The sequence below is a fragment of the Pelodiscus sinensis genome, chromosome 6, assembly GCF_049634645.1.
Source record: "Pelodiscus sinensis isolate JC-2024 chromosome 6, ASM4963464v1, whole genome shotgun sequence".
In the NCBI taxonomy this organism is placed as follows: Eukaryota; Metazoa; Chordata; order Testudines; family Trionychidae; genus Pelodiscus; species Pelodiscus sinensis.
In genome coordinates this window covers 16,148,136-16,151,049 of record NC_134716.1, presented here as the reverse complement: position 1 = coordinate 16,151,049, position 2,914 = coordinate 16,148,136, and the positions used below count along the sequence as shown (strand labels likewise).

The window sequence follows — 2,914 nt, the reverse complement described above, 5'->3', positions numbered from 1 at the left end:
TAAGACATTGACTATGGGAATTGTTCTTCATCCTATGGGACTTTGAAATTATCTGCGCCTTAGATTGATTACTATCCCCTGTGTTCCTAAAATACAGAATGCTTAGGGATATGGCCTCTAGCATTGAACTTTTTCTTTTGGCATAACACTCCCCATTTATCTAGAATCATTTATTTTACAATCTCAAAATTCTTCACAAATATGAGTCTCATCACATCCCTATGAGGTAATACAATACTTGTTTCAGAGATAATAAAAATGAGGTTCAGAGAAGGTAAATAGCTCACTTCAGGTACATGAGGAGTCAATGTCAAAGCCAGGAACAAAACCCAAGGGTATTGACTCCCAGACCCCTACTCTAACTAGTACATTCCATGGTCTCCTTCTCAGTTTAATCTGCAGGGCTGATGGATTTTTTCCCCCAAAAAACTGTTTTTACATTAGAAAATTGGAGCTCTGACTGACCAAAATTTTTCATGGGAAATGCCTGCATTTATGGAAAACATTTTTTCATTGAAAAAATAGAATGCCCCAAACCTGAGCTATATTAGCTGAAAACAAAAATTTGGACTATGCTGCCATAGAGCATCATGGGATTTGTAGTTTGGTGACCTCATGCTCCCTTTTTCCTTTGTGGGCTTTGATCCCTGATCTGACTCTCTGTCTGCTGATGCACCAGATCAGGGACTCCCCTGACATACTGCCTCCCTTAGCCAAGAGGTGAGATCACAGTGCATCATGGGAACTGGAATCTCACCAAGGAGCCTGGCTTCTCGGAATTAATGGAGCATGAGGCAAACAAACTACTACTCCCACAGGATACCATGGTAGCATATCCAGATTAAATATTTCAGTTTTCAGCTAAAATACTTTGACATTTAAGTATTTGCTGAAAAAAATTCCGAACAACTCTAATAAGCAGCCATTTCTGTTGATTCCAGAAAATCTGATAATTAGATATATTCTGGATTGGTTTTCCCCTAAGGAGGTGATCACTTTGCATGACCACACACATCAGACAGTGTATTTTGATTATATTACTGTGTATATTTAAAAATAAATTATCTTTGTTTTACATATGCTGATAGTTCATTTCAATTAAAAGCTTTTTATTGCTTTTAGCTACTCTCTTCATGTGGACTCCATTCTGCTTAGCATAACAGCCAGCTTTATTTCACACTCAAGCTCCCTCAGACTTCAATTTATCCACCTAGCTCTTTTTTACTTTTCCCCCGTTCACTATCTTGGCCTGCTATTGCATTTCTGATGTGATGGATCTTTTTAGAGAAATACATTCAAAGGCTACTGCTGTGACATCAGGGAACTCTCTTATACAAAATTTGACATTTTGCCTATTCTGTCAGAAACCACTGGCTTCCAGTTTGTTACTGAACTGATTGTTATTGATTTCAAAGTACCGCTGCCTTCAGGTTCTAGTGCCATCCCACCTTACCAAACATATATTCATACTTATTCTCTCTGATCTGCCTCACAGCATGCTCTGGCTGATGAAAGTCTGATTATGAAATGGATTCAGATTACTTGACAGGTGGAGTTCCTGATTAACTGCTAATCATGTTATACATGGGTCATGAGACTCATGTCAGAGATATTCCCATGTATTTGTTGGGATGATCTTCTTCCTCTTAAAAAGAAAAATATTTCTGCTTTATATTAGCACCAAGGCTGTGTAGTATGTACATTATTAGCAGATTTTTACCTGTAGTTTTGGATTGTTAAAATATTATAGCCTCATGCACTGACTAGGAAAGTTGTAGAATCTCCATCACTGGAGATTTTAAGAGCAGGTTAGACGAATACCTGTCAGGGATGATCTAGATAGTGCTTGGTCCTGACATGAGAGCAGGGGACTCTTGAGGTCCCTTCCAGTCCTACAATTCTATGAAGAGTATTCATCGGCGAGGACTGAGCAAAAAAGAATCATAATATTCATGAAGTGTACAATGACATACATATATATATTCTTGCCATGGAATGAAAGTGTGTCTGGTTCTAGAAAACTATATGGACATGGATCTCTATGCTTGAGTCATCCTCAAAGGCACTTGAATCTCACAGAAAGATTTCTGCTGTTTACCCGGTCTTAGGTTGGCACTAATAAGACCCACTTGTCAGCACAAGTCCAGAGAAATAACTTCATATCTTTGGGTATGTCTAGACTGCATCCCTCTGTCAGCAGAGGGATGCAGATTAGGCAGGCTGACATTGCAAATGAGGCAGGGATTTAAATATCCTGCACCTAATTTGTATAAAAATGGCAACCGCGTTTTGCCGACTCAGCACTGTGTTGGCAAAAAGCAGCAGTCTAGATGGGGATCTGTTGAGAAAGAAAGCCTTTTTCGACAGATCCTTACAGGAAAGCCTTACAGGCTTTCTTTCTCAACAGATCCCCCTCTAGACTGCCACTTTTTCCCCGGCAAATTGCTGAGTCAGCAAAACGTGGTGGCCATTTTTATGGAAATTAGGCACAGGATATTTAAATCCCTGCCTCATTTACAATGTCCACCTGCCTAATCTGCATCCCTCTGCCGACAGAGGGATGCAGTCTAGACATACTCAAAGATATGAAATTATTTCTCTGGAATTGTGCTGACAAGTGGGTCTTATTAGTGCCAATCTAAGATTGGCTAAACATCAGAAATGAAGGGCAGGACCAAATAAGTCCTTCCGAAAAAAATATTTAGGAACTCAGAAGAAAGCTTTCAGCCAGGGTTTGCATTTTGCTGCACATATATTAACAATAAACAAGAAGCCTCAGAAGGAAAGTAAGTTTGGACTGTAGCCAGCATGTACATAAAAATGTGGAAGCACCAGCCACTTACATACACTCTCAATTTATTTTTATTTTCTAAATCTAATTACAGACCTCCAGAGTCATCCAGTCCCTAGTGCC

General features: G+C 39.3%; 1 non-coding gene across 1 annotated transcript; it reads right to left on the bottom strand.

Annotated features, from left to right (window-relative positions):
* Positions 1-2,534: 2,534 nt before the first annotated feature.
* On the bottom strand, positions 2,535-2,597 carry LOC112546448 (U7 small nuclear RNA). The gene has a single exon (XR_003090145.2). It is a non-coding gene; the product is annotated as a U7 small nuclear RNA (small nuclear RNA).
* Positions 2,598-2,914: the final 317 nt, after the last annotated feature.